The sequence below is a fragment of the Tachypleus tridentatus genome, unplaced genomic scaffold (genome assembly GCF_004210375.1).
Source record: "Tachypleus tridentatus isolate NWPU-2018 unplaced genomic scaffold, ASM421037v1 Hic_cluster_2, whole genome shotgun sequence".
Lineage (NCBI taxonomy): Eukaryota > Metazoa > Arthropoda > Merostomata > Xiphosura > Limulidae > Tachypleus > Tachypleus tridentatus.
In genome coordinates, this window is record NW_027467782.1 from 756,362 (window position 1) to 769,511 (window position 13,150).

The following is a 13,150-nucleotide window of genomic DNA, read 5'->3' on the forward strand; positions in this document are numbered from 1 at the left end:
AATTATGTAAAGAAGTGGAGAGGACTGATCCTTGGGGCACTCCTGCCGTTATATTAAACAATTTGGATATGGTTTTATTGACTTTTACTTGTGCTGTTCTATTGGTTAAAAAATTTGAAATCCATTTGACTATCGTAGGATTTATTTGTAGGTGGTTTAGTTTGTATATGATGGCATTGTGCCAAACGCTGTCGAATGCTTTTTTGACATCTAGGAATACCCGATGGTTACTTGATTGTTGTTGTAAGCTTTGTATATTGATTCGGTGAGTCGTGTGAGGTGATCTGTTGTTTGTCTATTTTTTTCTGGAGGCATTTTGAGATTCTGGAAGGATGTTGTTTGATTCGCAAAAAATGGAGGGAGACGGTTGGAGATAATTCTCTCCATCAGTTTGCCAAGGCAGCTTAACAGACTGATGGGGCGGAAATTATCTGGATTTGTTCTGTTAGTTTGTTTCTTGAGGATCGTTGTTATGATGGCTTTTTTCCATGTGTCAGGGTAATACCCTGTCGCTAATGAAATGTTCATGATGTTTGTGAGGTGTTGTAGTAGGAGAGTGGAACTTTTTTTGAGAATAATATTTGGTATTTGGTCATGTCCGGGGGAAGTGTTCTTCAAGTTTTTGATATTAATCTTTAGTTCGGTTATGGTTATTTTTCTATTGATTGAATTTGAGTATGCTTCTAGTGTCTCTCGGGAAATCCTGGTGAGAATGAAGCTTGGTTTTGCATTTATGTAGTTGTTGACATGGTGTTGGTGTTGTGTGTCGAAATCTACTGAGTTTAAATCGCTAAAAGCGGATTTGTAATAGTCAGCTAATAAGTCAGCTTTCTCTTCGTCCGTCCTTGCGATTTTATTGTTGTGTGTGATGTGTTGTAACATGTGATTTGTGTTTTGTCTGACGCAATACTCTTGAATTTTTCCAGAATTCTTTTGGGTTTTCTTGGTTTTTCTAAGTTTTGCAGAAGTTATGCCAATTGTTTTCTCTGACTTTTTTAATTTCTTGTTTAATTTTTGTATTTGTTCTATTGATTTCTGTTTTAATGTGTGGATCACGTGTGATGTAGTGTATTCGTCGTAATTGTCTGCGTTTGATTATTAGTGCGTGAATTTCTGGTGTTAGAGTCCATTGAATAAGTGATTGTTTTCTTTTTGATTTAGAATTGTGTTTCTTGTGGCTTTCTTTATGGCTTCTGTAATTTGATCAACATATTTGTCTAGTTCTGTTTTGTTGTTGTTTACATGTTCGATTGGGTGGGGTAGGTATGAGTCCAGAGAGGCATTAAAAGTGAGCCAGTCTGTTTCAGTGTAGGTGTATGCGGAAGGAGTCACGTACGCCACAGCCGGGTGGCGCGGGTGAATCATACATGATACGGGGAAGTGGTCACTGGTGATTTCATCATGCACTTTAAAGTTAGATATTCTATTAACCATGTCCTTGGGAGCGATGATGAAATCGAGTACATCATATGAGCCGTTTGCGGCTGAGAAGTGTGTAGGTGTATTGTCATTAATTAAGTTCATTTTATTGCTAGAAATAAAATTTTTTATGCAGGATCCTCTGCGTGTGTCTCTGTTACCCCTAATTCTGTGTGCGGTGTTAAAGTCTCCCAATAATAATTGGTTTGGGTTTACGATTAACACATTTTTGAAGGAAGTTAATAAACTTGGGCAAAATTCAGTCAGCGTTTAAATTGCGCGTTGCAGGATTGAAAAGTAGCCAATAGCATTTTGGTTTGCGAATTCGATAGCTGTCGCGAGAAGCGGTAACCGTCACAGGCGACTCAATATATCTCGTTCAATCCTACAAAGTTGATAAAACTAAGTGAGTGAACAGTGTAATAGTCAAAATCTTCAGGCATTGGTTTCTAGATCCCAGCCCAGGCAACCTTTTGCCAGACCCAGAATCAGGCCGTTTGATTTGATCTGAACTTGAATGAATTACATTCATGTTCACATCTACCAACTTTTTCTTTTCGAGACAGGTCCCGACCTTTCCTTCTTTCCACTGCTACCTTTGCCTCCACCCAAAGACCATTTGAGTGAGACATTCCCCACCCAAAAGTCAAGAATAATAACGATAATTAATTTATTAAAATAGTAATAATAAAAAAAACCCACCACTTAATCCTAATAACAATCCACGAGGGGACGAAGAGGAACTACAAAGTTCCTGAACACTGTTGGAGAGAGACTCTTCAGTTTCTCTCTCTCTAAACTGAACCCCTGCCACGTTAGTTTAGTTTAGTTTAGTGTAATAGTCAGAGTTTCAAGGTCGCCGTCAAGCAGAGCAGACGTGCAAGTCAAGAGCTGCGAGACAAGTGCATTGAAGACTAAATTATCCTGTGAAGTGCATAAAAGTTTTACTAAAAAGGTTACCCCTTAGTCCTTATCAGGACTAGTAAAACAGTATGAAGAGAAAGAAGATAGTGACAAGATCAACGGAAAAGCCCTTTCCAACGACGAGATCATGGATATGCTGAATAGAGCTATTGAAGGACCAGCCTCTGAATCACTGAGTAGTTCGACTGAGAGTTCCGAAGGTGAAAACTCAGGAGGTGAAGAATCACGAAGACCAGAATCCCATGAAACAAACGAGACATCCAACAAGAGGAGGCTGAAGAAGAAGAAGAAAAAGGACATGGTAAGTATAGTTTCTGACTATGCTACTAACCCTAACCTTAACGACGCTAATAATAGTTCTAAAAATCAATGTATTAATAACATAACCCATGTTAACGAAGACAAAGCCACTTGCTCTAACAATAATTACTTGAATACAAACAACACCACCATCGCCACTAATTCTGAGAACACCATCACTGTCACACAAACAAACAATTCTCTAACTACAGAATCCCAACTCTGTTCATCGAAGGAGTAAACAAAACAACACGCATTCCACAGATTGTCAATCAACTGAGGTCCTATTACCCGGGCATTCAGTTTAAAGACATCAAACGTCTTCCTAATGGAAGAATCATGATTAAATGTACCGAACCTCAAGAGTTTGCGCATATTTTGGCCCACTGGCCCAAGGATGCCTTCGGTGTTCAAGCCACCATTACAACACCAAAAACAAACACACCAAAACTAACAGTCATAATCAGAGGTGTCGATTTCGACATTGAAGATCATGAAATCACTGAAGAATTAACAACTCAAGGCTTTGACATTGCATCATCGAACAGAATCATCTCATTCAGAACGAAACAAAAAACGCCACTGATCAAGGTAACCGTCAACAAAAAAGACGATCAAGAAAAATTATTAAAAAACGGTTGCTTTTTATTTTTCAAAAGACACACGACCGAACCGGAAAAGACACATCAAAACCAATAATCCAATGCTACAAATGTCAACGGTTCGGACACACAAAACTAATTGTATGGCCAAGGATAGATGTGTCAGATGTGGCGGATCTCACGAGGTCGCTCAGTGTCCTAACGAGCGTAACCAAGTTAGATGCGCCAACTGTCAGGGCCCCACGCAGCCAGTTACAAAGGCTGCCCCAAATACACCCAAATACGTAACAGATTCCTTTTCAAAACCACGAACATCAATAATCAAACCCACGGCTACCAAAACAACACCAAACAACCTTTACTACCAACTCCAACCGACTCGCAAATCAAACACGCTCAACCTCAACCAACACGTACTTACGCGGACGTAACACGCCCAAAACAACACAAGCATTTAACCCAACAGATTTCACCACAAACTTGCTAGCAATGCTGATAGAATTGAGTGATCTCCCTCATTCGAATCGAGGCACGAGTCACTCAAGGCTGTTTGCAGCCTTGCAAGTCACTATTTTAACCTCCCTCACCTGAAACCACACCATCTTTCACTCAAAATTCACGCGAGAAATAAAACAACACAATGATACAACACATTAAAATCTTACACATCAACTGCCAAGGAAATCTTAAAGACAAAAGGTTAGAAATATACAACATAAACAAACATATAAACGCCAACATAATCATCATTTCAGAAACACTTTGCACAGAGAAACAAAACACCACAATCCCAGGATTCATCTCACACAACATACCTCACTCAGAAAACAACAGAGGTATAATAACTTACTTTAGTACAAAAATATCGCATCTAATCTCGATAGAAGATTCATTTAAATCTGACATTAATGAGACCATTTTTTGTAACATACACTTTAACAACCGGCTAACTATTCCGATTCTAGCCATATATTGCTCACCAACCAAAAATATCGACATTAACTTCCTTCAAAATGTGTTAATCGTAAACCCAAACCAATTATTATTGGAGACTTTAATTCACCGCACACAGAATTAAGGGGTAACAGAGACACACGCAGAGGATCCTGCATAAAAAATTTTATTTCTAGCAATAAAATGCACTTAATTAATGACAATACACCTACACACTTCTCAGCCGCCAACGGCTCATATGATGTACTCGATTTCATCATCGCACCCAAGGACATGGTTAATAGAATATCTAACTTTAAAGTGCATGATGAAATCACCAGTGACCACTTCCCCGTATCATGTATGATTCACCCGCGCCACCGGCTGTGGCGTACGTGACTCCTTCCGCATACACCTACACTGAAACAGACTGGCTCACTTTTAATGCCTCTCTGGACTCATACCTACCCCACCCAATCGAACATGTAAACAACAAAACAGAACTAGACAAATATGTTGATCAAATTACAGAAGCCATAAAGAAAGCCACAAAAAACACAATTCCTAAATCAAAAGAAAACAATCACTTATTCAATGGACTCTAACACCAGAAATTCACGCACTAATAATCAAACGCAGACAATTACGACGAATACACTACATCACACGTGATCCACACATTAAAACAGAAATCAATAGAACAAATACAAAAATTAAACAAGAAATTAAAAAGTCAGAGAAAACAATTGGCATAACTTCTGCAAGAACTTAGAAAAACCAAGAAAAATCCAAAAGAATTCTGGAAAAAATTCAAGAGTATTGCGTCAGACAAAACACAAATCACATGTTACAACACATCACACACAACAATAAAATCGCAAGGACGGACGAAGAGAAAGCTGACTTATTAGCTGACTATTACAAATCCGCTTTTAGCGATTTAAACTCAGTAGATTTCGACACACAACACCAACACCATGTCAACAACTACATAAATGCAAACCAAGCTTCATTCTCACCAGGATTTCCCGGAGAGACACTAGAAGCATACTCAAATTCAATCAATAGAAAAATAACCATAACCGAACTAAAGATTAATATCAAAAAACTTGAAGAACACTTCCCCGGACATGACCAAATACCAAATATTATTCTCAAAAAAGTTCCACTCTCCTACTACAACACCTCACAAACATCATGAACATTTCATTAGCGACAGGGTATTACCCTGACACATGGAAAAAAAGCCATCATAACAACGATCCCCAAGAAACAAACTAACAGAACAAATCCAGATAATTTCCGCCCCATCAGTCTGTTAAGCTGCCTTGGCAAACTGATGGAGAGAATTATCTCCAACCGTCTCCTCCATTTTGCGAATCAAACAACATCCTTCCAGAATCTCAAAATGCCTCCAGAAAAAATAGACAAACAACAGATCACCTCACACGACTCACCGAATCAATATACAAAGCTTACAACAACAATCAAGTAACCATCGGGGTATTCCTAGATGTCAAAAAAGCATTCGACAGCGTTTGGCACAATGCCATCATATACAAACTAAACCACCTACAAATAAATCCTACGATAGTCAAATGGATTTCAAATTTTTTAACCAATAGAACAGCACAAGTAAAAGTCAATAAAACCATATCCAAATTATTTAATATAACGGCAGGAGTGCCCCAAGGATCAGTCCTCTCTCCACTTCTTTACATAATTTTCGTCAGTGACATACCTTTTCCAAATCTAACATACACACACAATTCACAATACGCAGATGACATCGCAATCTGGAGCACCTCCAGAAACCCAGTAATGGCCATGTCTCGCGTACAAGAATCACTAAACAACGTCTCAACATGGAGCAACAAGTGGAGGGTCGTGTTAAATCCGACAAAAACACAAGCAATCACCTTCTATAGAAAACTAAAGAAGCAAAGAAAAAATCTAGAAAAAAATAAATCTATCACTTGGAAACACAACCATCAACATGAGCAAAACATCACATTCCTTGGCGTCACTTTCGACACAAAACTAACATGGAAAAAACACATAAACAATATACACTCATCAATAAGAAAAGGATTTCATATCTAAAGACTATAACTGGTAAACAATCAAAATGCGCACCGAACACCATTATACAAATATACAAGGCTTACATCCGTCCACTAATAGAGTACGGATGTCAAGTAACATACAACATGTCAAACAACACACTCCAAAAAATCCAAGTGCAACAAAACAAAATATTAAAATCCGCATTCAGTTTACCATCTTTTACACCAACAAATTATCTACACCAAATTAGTAATTTACCAACTATAAGAGATAGAATAACAGAACTTTCTCTGAAATATTATCGAAAAGCAGAAAACAGAAACAAACTAACGGCATCACTACACAAATTATCAAGTGCACCAACAAAATACATATCACCATACAACATATTTCAAGAATCACAATCCACTCAACAAAGAGTCTAAATACATAAAACTATGTTATTAACATGAATTCCTTTTTTTCAGGTACAGGGCACACGACAGGCAAAACTTTCGGCGCCTGTCGTGTGAAAGTGGTTTTCTCGGGGTACTCCCGTTTCCCCACATCAAAATCTTCAGGCATTGGATTTCTAGATCCCAGCCCAGGCAACCTTTTGCCAGACCCAGAATCGGGCCGTTTGATTTGATCTGAACTTGAATGAATTACATTCATGTTCACATCTACCCAACTTTTCTTTCGAGACAGGTCCCGACCTTTCCTTCTTTCCACTGCTACCTTTGCCTCCACCCAAAAACCATTTAGTGAGACATTCCCACCCAAAAGTCAAGAATAATAACGATAATTAATTTATTAAAATAATAATAATAAAAAAAAAACCACCACTTAATCCTAATAACAATTCACGAACATTCTGGGGACGAAGAGGAACTACAAAGTTCCTGAACACCCCAGTTGGAGAGAGAACTCTTCGGAAGTTCTCTCTCTCTAAACTGAACCCTGCCACGTTAGTTTAGTTTAGTTTAGTTTAGTTTGAGTGTAATGGTCACCAGAATCCCAACTCTGTTCATCGAAGGAGTAAAACAAAAAACAACACGCATTCCACAGATTGTCAATCAACTGAGGTCCTATTACAATCAACGGGCATTCAGTTTAAAGACATCAAACGTCTTCCTAATGGAAGAATCATGATTAAATGTACCGAACCTCAAGAGTTTGCGCATATTTTTGGCCCACTGGCCTAAGGATGCCTTCGGTGTTCAAGCCACCATCACAACACCAAAAACAAACACACCAAAACTAACAGTCATAATCAGAGGTGTCGATTTCGACATTGAAGATCATGAAATCACCGAAGAATTAACAACTCAAGGCTTTGACATTGCATCATCGAACAGAATCATCTCATTCAGAACGAAACAAAAAAAACGCCACTGATCAAGGTAACCGTCAACAAAAAAAGACGATCAAGAAAAAATTAAAAAACGGTTGCTTTTTTATTTTCAAAAGACACACGACCGAACCGGAAAAGACACATCAAAACCAATAATCCAATGCTACAAATGTCAACGGTTCGGACACAAAAAACTAATTGTATGGCCAGGATAGATGTGTCAGATGTGGCGGATCTCACGAGGTCGCTCAGTGTCCTAACGAGCGTAACCTTGTTAGATGCGCCAACTGTCAGGGCCCCCACGCAGCCAGTTACAAAGGCTGCCCCAAATACACCCAAATACGTAACAGATTCCTTTTCAAAACCACGAACATCAATAATCAAACCCACGGCTACCAAAACAACACCAAACAACCTTTACTACCAACTCCAACCGACTCGCAAATCAAACACGCTCAACCTCAACCAACACGTACTTACGCGGACGTAACACGCCCAAAAACAACACAAGCATTTAACCCAACAGATTTCACCACAAACTTGCTAGCAATGCTGATAGAATTGAGTGATCTCCCCTCATTCGAATCGAGGCACGAGTCACTCAAGGCTGTTTGCAGCCTTGCAAGTCACTATTTTAACCTCCCTCACCTGAAACCACACCATCTTTCACTCAAAATTCACGCGAGAAATAAAACAACACAATGATACAACACATTAAAATCTTACACATCAACTGCCAAGGAAATCTTAAAGACAAAAGGTTAGAAATATACAACATAAACAAACATATAAACGCCAACATAATCATCATTTCAGAAACACTTTGCACAGAGAAACAAAACACCACAATCCCAGGATTCATCTCACACAACATACCTCACTCAAAAAAACAACAGAGGTATAATAACTTACTTTAGTACAAAAATATCGCATCTAATCTCGATAGAAGATTCATTTAAATCTGACATTAATGAGACCATTTTTTGTAACATACACTTTAACAACCGGCTAACTATTCCGATTCTAGCCATATATTGCTCACCAACCAAAAATATCGACATTAACTTCCTTCAAAAATGTGTTAATCGTAAACCCAAACCAATTATTATTGGAGACTTTAATTCACCGCACACAGAATTAAGGGGTAACAGAGACACACGCAGAGGATCCTGCATAAAAAATTTTATTTCTAGCAATAAAATGCACTTAATTAATGACAATACACCTACACACTTCTCAGCCGCCAACGGCTCATATGATGTACTCGATTTCATCATCGCTCCCAAGGACATGGTTAATAGAATATCTAACTTTAAAGTGCATGATGAAATCACCAGTGACCACTTCCCCGTATCATGTATGATTCACCCGCGCCACCCGGCTGTGGCGTACGTGACTCCTTCCGCATACACCTACACTGAAACAGACTGGCTCACTTTTAATGCCTCTCTGGACTCATACCTACCCCACCCAATCGAACATGTAAACAACAAAACAGAACTAGACAAATATGTTGATCAAATTACAGAAGCCATAAAGAAAGCCACAAAAAACACAATTCCTAAATCAAAAGAAAACAATCACTTATTCAATGGACTCTAACACCAGAAATTCACGCACTAATAATCAAACGCAGACAATTACGACGAATACACTACATCACACGTGATCCACACATTAAAACAGAAATCAATAGAACAAATACAAAATTAAACAAGAAATTAAAAAAGTCAGAGAAAACAATTGGCATAACTTCTGCAAAAACTTAGAAAAAACCAAAAGAATTCTGGAAAAAATTCAAGAGTATTGCGTCAGACAAAAACACAAATCACATGTTACAACACATCACACACAACAATAAAATCGCAAGGACGGACGAAGAGAAAGCTGACTTATTAGCTGACTATTACAAATCCGCTTTTAGCGATTTAAACTCAGTAGATTTCGACACACAACACCAACACCATGTCAACAACTACATAAATGCAAACCAAGCTTCATTCTCACCAGGATTTCCCGGAGAGACACTAGAAGCATACTCAAATTCAATCAATAGAAAAATAACCATAACCGAACTAAAGATTAATATCAAAACTTGAAGAACACTTCCCCCGGACATGACCAAATACCAAATATTATTCTCAAAAAAAGTTCCACTCTCCTACTACAACACCTCACAAACATCATGAACATTTCATTAGCGACAGGGTATTACCCTGACACATGGAAAAAAGCCATCATAACAACGATCCCCAAGAAACAAACTAACAGAACAAATCCAGATAATTTCCGCCCCATCAGTCTGTTAAGCTGCCTTGGCAAACTGATGGAGAGAATTATCTCCAACCGTCTCCTCCATTTTGCGAATCAAACAACATCCTTCCAGAATCTCAAAATGCCTCCAGAAAAATAGACAAACAACAGATCACCTCACACACGACTCACCGAATCAATATACAAAGCTTACAACAACAATCAAGTAACCATCGGGGTATTCCTAGATGTCAAAAGCATTCGACAGCGTTTGGCACAATGCCATCATATACAAACTAAACCACCTACAAATAAATCCTACGATAGTCAAATGGATTTCAAATTTTTTAACCAATAGAACAGCACAAGTAAAAGTCAATAAAACCATATCCAAATTATTTAATATAACGGCAGGAGTGCCCCAAGGATCAGTCCTCTCTCCACTTCTTTACATAATTTTCGTCAGTGACATACCTTTTCCAAATCTAACATACACACACAATTCACAATACGCAGATGACATCGCAATCTGGAGCACCTCCAGAAACCCAGTAATGGCCATGTCTCGCGTACAAGAATCACTAAACAACGTCTCAACATGGAGCAACAAGTGGAGGGTCGTGTTAAATCCGACAAAAACACAAGCAATCACCTTCTATAGAAAACTAAAGAAGCAAAGAAAAATCTAGGAAAAATAAATCTATCACTTGGAAACACAACCATCAACATGAGCAAAAACATCACATTCCTTGGCGTCACTTTCGACACAAAACTAACATGGAAAAAACACATAAACAATATACACTCATCAATAAGAAAAAGGATTTCATATCTAAAGACTATAACTGGTAAACAATCAAAATGCGCACCGAACACCATTATACAAATATACAAGGCTTACATCCGTCCACTAATAGAGTACGGATGTCAAGTAACATACAACATGTCAAACAACACACTCCAAAAAATCCAAGTGCAACAAAACAAAATATTAAAATCCGCATTCAGTTTACCATCTTTTACACCAACAAATTATCTACACCAAATTAGTAATTTACCAACTATAAGAGACAGAATAACAGAACTTTCTCTGAAATATTATCGAAAAGCAGAAAACAGAAACAAACTAACGGCATCACTACACAAATTATCAAGTGCACCAACAAAATACATATCACCATACAACATATTTCAAGAATCACAATCCACTCAACAAAGAGTTTAAATACATAAAAACAATGTTATTAACATTAATTCCTTTTTTTTTCAGGTACAGGGCACACGACAGGCAAAACTTTCGGCGCCTGTCGTGTGAAAGTGGGTTTTCTCGGGGTACTCCGTTTCCCCACATCAAAATCTTCAGGCATTGGTTTCTAGATCCCAGCCCAGGCAACCTTTTGCCAGACCCAGAATCGGGCCGTTTGATTTGATCTGAACTTGAATGAATTACATTCATGTTCACATCTACCCAACTTTTTCTTTTCGAGACAGGTCCCGACCTTTCCTTCTTTCCACTGCTACCTTTGCCTCCACCCAAAAGACCATTTAGTGAGACATTCCCCACCCAAAAGTCAAGAATAATAACGATAATTAATTTATTAAAATAATAATAAAAAAAAAAACCACCACTTAATCCTAATAACAATCCACGAAAGGGGACGAAGAGGAACTACAAAGTTCCTGAACACCCCAGTTGGAGAGAGAACTCTTCGATTTCTCTCTCTCTAAACTGAACCCCTGCCACGTTAGTTTAGTTTAGTTTAGTGTAATAGTCACAATACGTATTCATTCCACATAGTGAGTACCGTGTTTTACTGTCTATTTTTCGTTCTTAGTTTCAGAGAAAAACTAAGGGAAAATGTCTGGGCGAGGCAAAGGTGGCAAAGTGAAGGCCAAGGCTAAATCCCGTTCAAGCAGAGCTGGACTCCAGTTTCCAGTCGGGCGTATACATCGTCTCCTTCGAAAAGGAAACTATGCCGAGCGAGTAGGAGCTGGAGCACCCGTCTACCTCGCTGCTGTCTTGGAGTACCTGGCTGCTGAAGTTTTGGAGTTAGCAGGTAACGCTGCACGTGATAACAAGAAGACTAGGATCATTCCTCGTCACTTGCAACTTGCCATTCGTAATGACGAAGAACTCAACAAGTTGCTACAGGGTGTTACTATCGCCCAGGGAGGCGTTCTGCCAAACATTCAGGCTGTCTTATTGCCCAAGAAGACCGAAAAGAAGTAAGTCGGTAAATATTAACAATATATCAAACGGCCCTTTTCAGGGCCACCACCTCCTGATGGAGAGATAGTACAGTTCCTTCGCCATACATCTCGTGTTAATAATTTTCACAGAACACGCAACAAAAGGCGTGTCTCTTGTGTACGACAAACCTTATTATCCCATCTTCCATAATACATAAATAAATAAATAATCATAAAACAAAAACGTTTTACTACGATTCATTATAGTACTTGCTATATAAGTAGATCGTCACAGTTAGGTTTCCTCTTATACCAGCATAACGATACGTTGTTGACAGTGTTCACTGTCGTAACCAGACTATGTTCGTCTTTCTAAGTAAGCTGAGTAGTATGTGTAGTTCGTAAGCTATTGCCATTTCTTTTCAATATTCTTAACCTGAAAGGAATGTACCTACCTTCATAGATGTCGTTACACGGAAAGAGAAAATGAAAACAAACCAATACGTCATTTTCTGCAGCACAATAATATATTTCGAAGGAGAACAAGAAAACACACCAACTTCGTAATATGAAATTTTATACTTCTCTCCAGGCACATAACTAGATTAAATATCGAACATGCAGGAATTTTTGAAAACTGTTTCATGCACGTCGAGTAAGTGTAATAATTTAAAAGGTTCCTTGATAAAGTAAAACGAAAGAAGACTTAACTCACAAACTTTCGTAAGAGAAAAGACGGCTGCTGCTAAACTACAACTCCTTGCATTTCTTACGTGCAAATTCAACTTGAAAAGATGTATGTTACTAACATAGTACAAGTAGTCGTGATGTGTGCGAATGGCATACTCTTTGTTCAGGATGTGGTGGCCCTGAAAAGGGCCGTTTGTTTATTGGCGAGGGTAAGTTACAATACCTCTCTCTCTATTTAGGCTCGTTCCCCTCGAATTCTACGTGCGAGTTGGATGTCTTTCGGCATGATGGTCACTCTCTTTGCGTGAATGGCACACAGGTTAGTGTCTTCGAAGAGACCCACCAAGTACGCCTCACTGGCCTCCTGAAGAGCCATGACAGCAGAGCTCTGGAATCTAAGGTCAGTCTTGAAGTCCTGGGCAATTTCTCTCACCAGTCT